The 12,490-nt window shown below is 37.1% G+C and overlaps 1 protein-coding gene across 3 annotated transcripts in view; it reads right to left on the reverse strand.

The window, feature by feature from the left end:
* Positions 1-12,490, reverse strand: part of LOC108971384 (thyroid receptor-interacting protein 11) — a 45,696-nt gene that overhangs the window by 17,183 nt on the left and 16,023 nt on the right. Inside the window, exon 1 of one of the 3 annotated variants that reach the window (XM_018937412.1) lies at positions 8,303-8,976. The exons of the other annotated variants lie outside the window; for them this stretch is intronic. The gene's annotated coding sequence lies outside the window, so the exon portion shown is untranslated. Of the gene's footprint in view, positions 1-8,302; positions 8,977-12,490 lie in introns of those variants that run through there. 3 annotated transcript variants of the gene reach the window in all.

Consider the following 12,490-nt stretch of genomic DNA (forward strand, 5'->3'; position numbering starts at 1 on the left):
TTTTATTTTAAATTTTTTTTTTAATTTATGTTATCGGTGGTTACACAAATTTAACTTTTTTTGTCAGCCATTAGGCTTTTATTGATAAATTTTGATTTGTTTATTATTTTGATTTGTGTAGTCATTTAGTTCCATCAATATTTCGATTTTTTTGCAATTGCGCCTAAATGTTGACAACTTGAAATTCGTTACCTTCAGGCAAGTGTTGAGATTTCTATCGAAAAAGTAATGAACTACTTTTAACTGAGCATTTAATAATTCCAAGAGCTTCTAACTTCCCATAAGATCTATCACACCATCATCAGCACTACAAGGCAAATATTTGTATTTGCAGACACACACACACACATGTGTACATGGAACAACGGCAAAGATGCTTGCGCCGATTGGCGCGTTGCGGCGTTGATAAGATTATCAGCGCAAGCGATCGCCATTAAAGGAACGGTGCGATCGTTGGTCACTGGCGCGTAATGAAAAATGTTGCAATTGCCGTTGACTGTGGGTGTGTTGGTCGCTGCAGCGCTTGACTTGGGACGAAGGTGTGGCAGACATACCTACAGATAAGGCGAAAGGTAAAGATTCTATAAAGCTTGTACACAGTTAAAAAGTAATAACAAGAGACTCAAGCAATCTTTAATTTCCAATAAGTTTCGCGATAAGAAGAGCAGTAAAGCAAGCAATAAACGCAAATACCAAATACCCAAATTGAGTTCTTGTGTTGAATATTGAGGCAGTTTCGGATTTCAAAAGTACCATTTATATCATAAATTAAATTAAATTAACAAAAAGTGCCTAATTGTAGGCAATAGTTTGTTGCAGCTCATTCATTATATTGGTTGCCTACATTTGGGGCAGAAGAGGATATATTGGGCTTCGCTTCCATTCTGGAAATTTCGATGTGAAAGATGCATCTCGCTGTGGTCGACCTATCATTGAAGACTCCGATGAAATTATGCAAAAGATTGACCAGAACCGTCACATAAGCAGCCATGATGTTGCCAAGGAAYTTAACATGCATTATCAAAAGGTTTTGAACCATTTAAGAAAGGCTGGCTATAAAGAAACGGTCGAAGTTTGGGTACCACATTAATTGCCTGTGAAAAATTTAATGGACCGAATTAACATCTGCGATTCTTTACTGAAACGAAATGAAATCAAACCATTTCTGAAACGAATGGTAATAGGAGACGAAAAGTGGCTCAAATACATGAATACATTTCGARGTAACGAGAGTTAACGTTTTCCCCTTATTTTTCAACTTTATTTAGAAATAATGACATAAAAGTGATTATTTGGTCTCACATGCCCGGAAGATATTGAATTAGATCGAAATGAAGAGAAAACTTGTGATTCGGACTACCATAATTACTCCAAAATTACTATTTGTTTAACTTTAATATACAAAACCAACAAAATTTACAAATTTTTGAAGAGCGTAATTTTTCTGCTTGTTTGTTTTGTTCCCGCTAATTGGGAGTAAATAATTTGCTTATAAAAGTTAACTTTTAACTGCAAGGACCTTTAGAAATTATACCTTCCACATACTGCTCGAAAACTGTGTTATAAAAGTTTATAAAAACTATAAAATTAAAAACATAATAATTAAAAAAAAAATTTTTTTTAATAATAATTTTGACTCATGGCATTATCATTAAATTGTTAGCCATGCGCTTTATATATAACTATTATTATCTTGGATTTATAGATAAATTAATAACTAAATACATAATTAACCGTAAGTCGCTCTGCTTACTGACACATGAAGACTTCAAATGTAAATTGTCAGTACTCACTAAATAATCTTCAATGAATGCCACTTGATTGTTCTTGGCGTAACTCTAATAAACATTTTAGATCTATTTCTAGGAATCTTCGCTATCAGAGCGTGGTAAAGTGCCATTTGATTGAAGCGTGAGTCTATCGGAGAACTGTCATAATCACGATGTTCGATGACACTTTCGATATTTGCATGAAAATAGATAAGCGAATTCCAGCCATAAATTATACTTCAGAATTGTTAAAATTGCGCGAGGAAGTGGGCTGAAGAAATGTAAAACTATTATATATTATAGCTGGAGTTCTCGGGCGCACCTGCATTGATTGAACGGTGGGAATTGTACCCCATGTACATATAGTACATACATGAATATATAGCTATGTACATAGATAAGTACATTCATGATGTTGAAGTGCTACAAGTATTTTTATTTTTTTTTATAATATATATTTTTTTTTTTGTGTGAGTTCACAGGCACGTTTGGGTGTACAATTAGCCAAACCCGCTGCTATAATGTTACTTTCGACACCCTAAACCCAGCAGATTAAACATATATTTACAATACACGCACACATGCACACGTGCATTGCGTTGGTAGTGATTGCTGTGAATCAGTCTAAATGTTTTCTTCAAAATGGCCGACATCGAGCGTACCAAATGGTAATCACTTGACTCATACCGCTGATACAAACACACACACATGCATAGACACAAATGTACATAGCTTTCCACTGGATCCGAACATGTATTAATAACAGCACGACAAAACAGCCTATGAGTAAATATTTAATTAAGAAAAATGTGGCGTTGCATACCTGGAAATACAGCCGAGCAATCATACCCTCTAGCTGGATACATATGTATATGTACGCGAGTGCGTGTGCGTGTGTGTACTTAAATGCAAAGAGTCGCCATTTCGACGAAAATATCCAATCTATAAAAGTATAGCTTATCTTATCGCGAAAGCAAAAACAACAGGCAACAGACAACAGACGACGACGCAATCTTATCTCTGTACTCTCCCGAAAAAATAGGGTCGGGAAAGCAAACAATCAAGCAATATAAAAAGTGTATAAAATAAAAGTGTTTGCAATTGGAGTGTAATGGCGCGCAGCTAAATGAAAGCGTGGATTTTCGAACACTCTGGTACTGGTACAGTACGCACATAAGCGCTTTAGCCAGTATATAAGAACGGGAAACATTTCTAAGGGTGCATACAAAGTTGTTTCGGTGATACCAAAGTAATTAGACATACTTAGTTGAAACTTGGTTTGAAAGTTGATAAAGCTTACGAAAGTATGCTCAAGCTCTAAAAAGCAGGTCTCATTTGAACTGACAAACTCATGCCTCTTTCAGAAAATTAAATTATTAATTTTAATTCATTAAATTTCATTTTGGCAGACGCTAGTCTTGAATTCTGCTCGAGTTTATGCTAAAGTTCTCTGCTCAAATTATAAAATATTGTTCTTAGTGATATGGTTACCGAGCTAAAGCTATATGGTTCTCGAGATCTCAAGTCTTAGTATGAGATATTTTCTTCTTGATTTTCATTAAAAAATTGTTTACCCATTGCAATCTACTAAAGTACATAACAGGTATGGTAGTCAACAGACTATGCGGTTTCAGTGTGTCTAATAGTTGTCTGTCCTCTGCTCCCAGGGGATTTCTATATATAGTCATGTAAACTAAAAGAAAATCTAAAAATATTGCAGAAACTCGCTCTAAACAAGTTACTAGTCTTTGCCGTGGCTTAGCTCTATAAAAATGGCGATAACTGTTATTCGAAACGAAAAATAATGTATATAATAGCCTAGTGGATCCGGCCATATATGATATAATAAACTATACAATACTGAAAAAATTTTATTTACATGCATGAGACTCCAAGGATTTGTACTTGAGGTTTAATTTTGAATATGTTCATACAAAAAATGTTCATTGAAAAAAATAACGAATTTAAGGCTGCTTTCTCAATAGCTTCGGGGAATATTAGCTTCGGTGCCGCCGAAGTTAACGTTTTTTCTTACTTTATTTATGAATTGTTTTGACCATCCTATCTTCTAAGTTGGTTCGAACTGGACACAGTGTGCTAAATTTCGCAAAACTCGGTTCAGTAGTTTAGGAGTTAATCGCGGACAAACAACGTGACACGTAATTTTTATATATTAAGAAGAAGATATATGCATCTATTAGTGTAACTAATATTAAGCATTCTTGGTTTTCGGTTTTTTAATTTACTGATACAAAAGATAAATATCTTTGGCAGCAATTTCGAAAATCGCAATTTTATTTTTTCCGGATAAATGACAGCGTTACTCTAAAAATTTTCAAATTATAGGCCATTCCTCCGCTAATATTTCTTTAAGATATTTATAGACCCACAGTTCTTTGCTTCGACAAACTTTTAATAACAGGTATTGCCTAACACTCTGATAAATCTGACATTAACATTATCAAGTTTTGCTTTCAAAGTATGGTCTACAATTTATGGCATATCTCAATAACAAAAGTTAGACCTCTCTTAAAAGCGAAAATAAAAATATGTGAACGTTTATCAAAAGACAGATAAAGAAACAGATATGAGTTTATTAGCGATAAGCAGAGCAATTATATTTTATAGGCAATATCAAGTTTTTTTCGATTCTACATCGTGAATAAGAACAAAGAAATCTTTAAATCAGAAATAATAAAAATAAAATAGAAACATAAAAGTTAAGAGCATTTCATGTGTTTTTCGAAATTGATGTTTTATCTGTTTCTACCCACAAACAGATAAAACATTTATTGTATGTCATATTATTATGAAAAAATACAACAAAAACTCACTGATTATCATTTTCCTCAATACGAGCTAATTATATGTGTCTATAGGGTGTGCCAGGACAGCTTTATAAAATTGAGATATTATAATATTTTTTCAATGGTCCGCGGTATGCTGAAGTACTGTTTCTTTACAAATAACTCCACAAAAATCACCTGGCAAAGTTAAATCAAGGCAATCTGGGTGTTATGCTTTTGATAACAGATTTTTAACGATTTTTTAATCGAATGATGAAGTGTCACTAAGACCTTTCCCGACATTAAAATTTTCAATGAACGCTTCGCTTTATTAAAAAAAATGTCGATATGCAAGTTCACAAACAGCACGACCATTTTCCATGCAAGGCATCAATATATACATAAGTGCGATATTTCGATAAAAAAAAAAAAAAGAAAAAAAAAAAAGAAAAAAAAAACATTCAACGTTTGCTTTGCGTTGAATTGGGGTTTCCGTGGCGCTAAATTTTTACATGCCGTTATACAAGATGATACACCCTGTATACGTGCATCTGTGTTAAATACGTGCCATATGCAACAACACACACATTAAAGCTTATTATGAAAAAAAAATATTATTTAATTATTTTTCTATAAATGCCTCCATGTGCATGTTATTAAACTTAAACTATTACTCAAATGATTTATTTCAGTGGAAGTGCAGCGTACAGCCGACAGCCGGTTTTTACATCCCAACGCGAAATAAATAAATTTCGTTGCAATAAAAATTGCATAAACTTTTAGCGCCGCCCATTTTGTGGTCTGCCAATGTCATTGCAGGAGCGAAAATGTGCTTTTGTTGCCAAGTGCCCACCGCCCCTTGCCGCCCACGCGGCCCAAGTGCTACGTTGAGCATGCGGATCTTGACAATTTGCTGTCTAATTATTTCGTTCACACATTTTTCCAAACTCCGACTTATTCACACACATATACGGGGTGTGCATGTGTGTATGTAGCTAAATCTTCTAATTAGGCGTAAAGACATGCAAGTCAGTGCAATTTGTACACCTGCTCAACCGGCATTTACAACAGTACATACCCACATATACACGTACACACGTACAGAGCATGAAAAGCGGCGCGAAAAATCTCTAGTTGCTAGCTAGCAACCGACTGCTTGCCTGCCACTGGCTAGCGAATATAATAATACATCAATTTATTTAATAATTTATAAAAATTTTATTATATTAAAATAAATTAATAAGATCTATGATCGCTGCCTTGTCTGTTAGTTAGATTTATTTTATAGAACAAAAGTGTTGTTCCCAAACGAGTTTGCTCAAGCGGTTCTTCGCACTGTTCGAAAGGAACCAGGCGAGTTTGCAAATCTTGTCAAGAGTCGCGAGTGCACTCACTTCAATACGGGGTACGTGTGTGTGTATGCGGATTGAAGCACAAAATTTGTTGTAAATGTTAAAATGCAAGCCGTTGTAAGCTAAAAAAAAAAAGTGGAATGAATATTACGACTTTTATGCGCATGCGAGCAAACTCGGCTAACCTCTTCAAGGTCAATATGAAATCAAATATCAGGCAACCGAATAAAAATAATATGGCATATAATGTATAAAAGTAATGTAAAAGACTGCGTACTGGAGGTTAGAAATTAAAATTATTTTTGCAAGCAGAAAAGAAAAAAATCCTGAGAAAATAACTGAAATGATGTCACCCTGTTTTCAAACAAAAATATAAAATATATAAAAGCAATATTTTATTTTCAAATCCGCCTTAGTTATTATTAAAATGTCCTAATGTATAAGGGGTATTCAAACAGCTGCTAATTTGAGTCAATTCATTTTTCGCCACAATTCGCTAATTGAATTCGGTTGGCAAAGATTTTTTGAGAACTACCCAACCGATCTTCGTGAAATTTTACACAGGTCCTCGAGATAAAATTCTAAAAGACTTGGACGACGAAGTTTCTTTGATTAAAACTATTTCAAAAACAAAAATGTCGCGAGATTTTCACTGAAATTTTAATTTTGTAAAAATGACTGCCAAAAACCCAATTTTCAGCCATTGTTCCTTCGTCCAAGTTCTAAGTTAAGGTTTTAGCTAAAACACTTTTTTCTCACTTTAGATGATTCTGTAAGAAGGTATCCTGCCAACGCGGGTGCATCTTTTTTCCGGAAATGGCGTCGTGGCCGAATTTAAAATATTTTTCCAATGAGAATTTTTTTTTTTTTTTTTTTTTTGAAAAATGCTGTTTTTTACCCAAGGAAACCCACGTCATTAATATTTAATTTCTATTTCCTCCAGTTCGGTGGGATATCTGAGGACGTGACTCTCAACCGTTTGAGTCTTTTTTAGAAAATGTTTCCACCTCGTTTTCTTCCATAAAGCATTTGCAGCCGAGGTGCGATAAGATTCTCAGCCTTACAGCATGGCTGCGGAGGCCAATGGCCTTTACAACTAGGGAGAAGCTGGAGTTGCTGAGGAAAAAGGCTCACTGGATCTTTTAGATCGATTTTTGGGCAAAAGGCGGATAGTAGCCCAGCGCTGGCCAAGCTAGTGAAGCCCAGCTATGCTTTAGTAGAACACACGAGGAGAAGGTAGCACTGACACCTTGCCATTCTACTAATAGCGGAGTTAGGGTACCTTTTCTTGCCAGTTTATCAACTTTGGGTAGGTTAGTTAGTTAGGTTAATATGGTAGGTCAATAAGCCCCGCATAGACCAGTTTGCTCCTTTGCGATACCAGTTGGACTTCAGTTGCTAAGTCCAAGAGGAGTAGTCATCAGTCTAAGTAAGTTGCTTATACAATTGTTCTACACAAAGTTTCTGAGTTCCATTGAAAAAATATAAAACTTACTGAGGCAAGAGCGTAAAAAAGAGAACTTCTTTGTTAATCCTTAAATAAATAAATTTAATGGTACTTCTTCCGAAGTTCAAAGCATTTAAAAATAATTTAGGTCTAATTTAAGTTTCTAATGGCTTGAAAAACAATATTTATGGTCCTAATCTTTTACTATTTTAAAATAATAAAATGAAGATTATTCACAAAGCGATTGTAACGAAAAAGTCATTCTAATGGCTTAAAATTGGATATAGCCAGTGATGCTCCACACCACCCCCCACACCGTAGCTTAAACTTACTTTCTCTAATAAATATTTATGAGTCAATTCGACGATCGACGATCGCCGCCGCTCAAAACAGAAAACAGACGAACTGGTTGGATGAGTACTTTTTGCAAATAATCAGAATTAATTTGTAAGAATTAGTAATTATACACACACAACATACGATACATACGAATCACTCGCAGCAGCACCGACACACACACACACACACAAAAGCGCATGCATGACAGTTAATGCGCCGTCACATTCACTGCAAACACACACAAGTCGCGAATGAAATTAAAAGTGTCAGATCAGAGGGCAAAAGCGCAGCTTCAAACTTTGCTTCTTTGACCGATTAAAATTGCTTTTGCATTTCGCTTTTTTTCGCCGTTGTTTGCGTGTGTTTTGCTTTTGGTTTTTCTTTTCTTTTTTGGTGCGTGGACTCGGTCAATTCTGAACAGTTTGACTGGCTCTTGCTGACAACTTTCAAGTGTTTGCGCGAATGACTTTACGTAACGGTAAAAGCTCATTTTCCTAGCGGTTTATGTAAGTGCTAATGCATGTAAGTACGTATGTATGTATGTATGTGTGTGTGTAATATAAATAAGATATAGCAATTAAGTGAGTTGCAAAAAAGAAAAGTAAGCACCTCTGAATGCGGCTGCTACCCGTTGAACCCAGATGACGTCGCGGCGGCTTGGGGCAAGCGCTCGGTCAGCGCGTTTTGCGGTCCAATGTGCACAAGTTCTTGGCTTTCGTTTTTTGCTCATTTTCACTTTGGATTCTTGTTTAGTTTTTATATTTTCTGCGCGAAAAGAAAACTGCCCATTCAGCAGTTGCCGAAAGTTGCGCGGCGTTTCAATTTCGGCTCACAAATGTCGACGTTCGCAATGCACTCAACACACTCGACGCCGTAAACAACCCTGTGTGCGTGTGTCTGCCTTTGGATACGCCTCCTTTGGTATGTTAAAAAACGACTGTAAAGTTCTCGTGTTTGCCTTCTTTTTACCTTGTAATTATAAACTCTTTTTCGCGCGTTCTATTTTTACTTGAGCGCAATATTATTTATATTTGTAGACTCTACTTTTGTTGCTGAAAAAACAAAGCGCGCGTTGTACTTTGCAATGCGATCAGCGATCGCGCCGAACGACCGTGCGAAGCCGACAAACGCAAGCCGTTCGCCTGAATGCACTTAGCAGTCAACTAAAACGCGGCTCCAACGTTGCTCAAATACCACACAAACGGTTGGGAAAAAAGTTTAACTTATATTATGCGCACACACCACACAAGATCGAGTCGGCAAGTGAGCCGTGCGATCGGCCCGGCAACTGATCTACGAATGGTAGGGGAGTTACGCCGTGTCACATTGTGAACCCGACGCGCCAGCCACCAACTGCCACCGTCACAGTTATAGTCGATATCTGGCGCTGCGGCAACGACAACAACACAAACACCACCAGCGCAACCAACACGAAGACGTCATAACGCTTATGAACGTCGTCGACTGCGATCGCATTGGTACACGAATACAACAGCAGTTGGCTTTGTGCTGTTGTTATCGTTTTTTGTGTTGCTGTTGTTGTTACTATTGCTGTCATTAGAACTGTTGCTATGAATGCAACAACGTTCAGAACTAACGTCTGCGACGCAGCAGCAGTGAGCAGAACGCGAGTCAACTTACCCCGTTCTACATAACCCGGTACATTTTAAATGCGACAGATCGGTAAAATATCCCCACAAGAACTGTGAAATATATACTTTTACGACTCTTGAATTATAGAGTCAGGCCTGCGGAGAGCTAGAATATTTTCACATATGTAGCTCGACTGACCAAAGTTAATCTTTATCTCTCTAGAAGCAATCCCGGCTCAGTTGGAGAACCATTTAGTAATATTCAAAACCACGAAATTCCAGGTAATATATTACGCAGGTAATCTCATGGAGGAGAGGCATTATATATAAAGGGAGAGGCGTGTCAGATGAGTGGGATTAGAGGTGGTCAGTGTCATGCGGAGACTCATTGCATGCAGAACATATGTATATTAGATATGTCGGGGTCTATTCTGGGTAAGTAAGAGTTTAACCTGCTACAGTATCCAGAGTGAAGCTGGCAGCTCGAGCTCTTCGTATGCAATGGGTGGTGGTTTGACTCCAAGTACGCCATTCACTGATAGAGAGTCGATGAGTGTGTTTTTGGCTTCACTGTGAATGGCGGTCAGTGCTTGTCGGAAGCTAGTTGCCTCTGAAGTCTGGTCGGCATATTATTTAATGTTGTCAACGTAGTGTAGGAATGACTTCTTGATGCTTATAGGAGGCGATTCCGTTACAAGCAGGTGACTGCAAGGATGATTTCTGCGATAGCACCCCAGCAGGAAAGGTACCAAGCTTTGATAATTTTTACTACAACAGAGAAGCTGACTAATGTTTGAAGTGACAGGCCGCTATACCAAGGCGCAGCTCCGTGATTTTAAGCAACAAGTGGCAACGCTGTTAGAGCATTCTAATCATATTCACCTTACATCCGACTTGTGATCATACTGAATCATAACCAACAACAAGCATTACTAAAACGCATCCACAAATTCCCGCTTTATTTACACTTGAGTGCAGCAAAAATTATAACAACAAAACTACAAATGTACACAATTATGAAAAAACAAGAAGAAAGGTTGACTATTTAGTTTCCTTTTATAACGTTTTTAAATAATTTTGTACTTTTACCAGAAAAGCAAGACTACAAAGCGAAGCGCTGACGCTCCGCACACACCGAAATGTGTTTATTCTCTCGCATTTTGTTTGCCTACTCCGCTCATCTGTTTGCACACACTATTCGGTCGCCGTTGCTTGGCCGTCGTTAGCCGCTTGTTGCGCGTCTGCCAACTGATCGCCCAGCACTGGATGTGCCTCTTCGCTTCAGCCGGCCTCAGGTGCGCGTAACGTCGATCGCGGCGCAACGCAACGCAGCGCAACAGCCAACACAATGAGCACCTTTTTAGCATGTACCCAGACACATACACATATGCAGCGCACGCACCGTTTGATTGCAACGGTGATGGATCTCCATGCGGGCCGCACAACACCTCAACGCCATGTTGGCATAGGATTGCGCAAGTGCGTATGTTTACGTGTGTGTGTATGCTTTTGTTTGTTTATGTCTAGTTGTGTTATATTTCCTTGGCGGCATCAACAGGCAAAGCAACAAGCGTTCAAAATATATATATTTTTTTATATTTTTTTAACGCTTTCTCGTTATCAGCGAGACTATGATTATCGCTCCGTAGCCAACACAATAAATCGAAACCACCGAAAACGCTCGAGAACGCACCACCGAGCAGTCATTTCTGTTATTTTCGCGTTTTTAGGTGCGTAAATGTGTGGGCTTTCACAAGCCGATAACAGAACGGTACGCTCAGCTGCGTTCGCCTCAAATAGTGGTTAAATACTAATGTACTCGTAGCACCGCACTTGTTTCAACAAGACGGCGTCACTTCCCACATATCACGCCATTCAATGGATTTATTGAGAAAACACTTTGGTGAGCAGACAATTTCACATTTTGGGGGTGGTCGATTGACCACCAAGATTGTGTGGATCACCTGAAACGTAGCTGCGGTCAACATAATAGATCGAGCCTAATGTAAAACGTTACAAATAGAATAGAACCGATCAGTATAGTAACCTATCAATCTTCGAATTATAGAAAATTAAAAAATTTTCTTTTAATATTTAGGTGACTTTACACAAATTATCGGTGCGATCAGAGAGCATTAGCGAAACACTACATCAGATTGCGGATCCGAGTCAACAAGTTGACTTAAAGAGCTACTGATTCTTACGCATAATCCAAATAAACTAAACATTTCAAAAATCAAAAGGCCTAAATGGGAAAGTATTTAGCCTCCACACAGCCTCATCTACAAATCACAAGTGGCTAACACTGTCATAATGCTCCTTTACTTACCGCACTGGTCTTCCTCCCGCATTCTGCATTGAGTTGAGTGGAATGTGTTCAAATTGCCATTTAAACCAATTCGAAAAACACTGTTTCGAAGAACAACTAAACACTAGCTATCTTCGATTCGCCATTTCTTCGCTCGCTTCTACGCTCTTGTAAAAAAAATGCACGAAAAAGAACAACAAAGTTATCGAGCTGAATTCGTAGGAGAGAATATGCGGTGCTACGAAGTTTTTTTTTTTTTTTTTTTTTTTTTTTTTTTTTTTTTTTTTTTTTTTTTTTTTTTTTTTTTTTTTTTTTTTTTGTTTATTATTTATACTATTGTGAATGGTTCATATCATCATTCAATAGCAAATGAAACTACACTTTTTTTCTCTTATTTTTAAAAAATAAGAACTCAACTCAATTGTGAAAATTTATAGGAAATCAAAATAAAGGTTTCAGCAACATTTTTTAACGTAAATTTTCTCTGCTGAGCAGAAACCATAACACTGTTGCCGTGCGTCGGGAGACAGTTTAGAACACGGCAGCACCAAAAGTGTTGACCGCTTGTTTGCACAACTGGTATTGTTTGTTGGAGTCGCTTATAAGCTTGGCGCTTCGAAGGCAGCTAATATTAAGAGGATTTATTAAACAGTTCGCTTAACGAATTTTGAAGTATGATTTGAGGCACAACCATTGCCAATTTAATGTTTATCAGACATCTACATACATATGTACATTCAAATAACTGATACTTAATGCATTCAACGTTTTACACATTAAACCCTGCTTACTTAAAACTGAAATTAAAAAGTGGCTAAATATAATTTTTTCAATGTGAAGATTTGGATCTTTAAGAAAATAATCTGCACCAAATACATAAATAACTGCAGACCCAAC

This window comes from Bactrocera latifrons, unplaced genomic scaffold (assembly GCF_001853355.1).
Source record: "Bactrocera latifrons isolate USDA-ARS-PBARC rearing strain unplaced genomic scaffold, ASM185335v1 scaffold_34, whole genome shotgun sequence".
In the NCBI taxonomy this organism is placed as follows: Eukaryota; Metazoa; Arthropoda; class Insecta; order Diptera; family Tephritidae; genus Bactrocera; species Bactrocera latifrons.